Here is a 289-nt window from a genome sequence, read left to right as displayed (position 1 = left end):
ACCTTAATCGCCCTACCTACTCCCGTAGTCGGAGTAACCTTAAGAAAAACATGATCTCCTTCCTCAAATTCTAAGGGCTTTCGCCTCTGGTCAGCATAACTCTTTTGACGACTCTGCGCCGTAAGCATCCTATCACGGATTTTCTTGACTTGTTCAGTAGTCTCAGCTATCATTTCCGGCCCCAACAAGCTTTTCTCTCCAGCTTCATACCAACATAGCGGAGATTGACATTTCCTCCCATACAAGGCCTCATACGGAGCCATTCCAATGCTCGCATGATAACTATTAT

This window comes from Arachis duranensis, chromosome 1 (genome assembly GCF_000817695.3).
Source record: "Arachis duranensis cultivar V14167 chromosome 1, aradu.V14167.gnm2.J7QH, whole genome shotgun sequence".
Taxonomy (NCBI): Eukaryota; Viridiplantae; Streptophyta; class Magnoliopsida; order Fabales; family Fabaceae; genus Arachis; species Arachis duranensis.
This window is presented reverse-complemented; position numbering follows the sequence as displayed.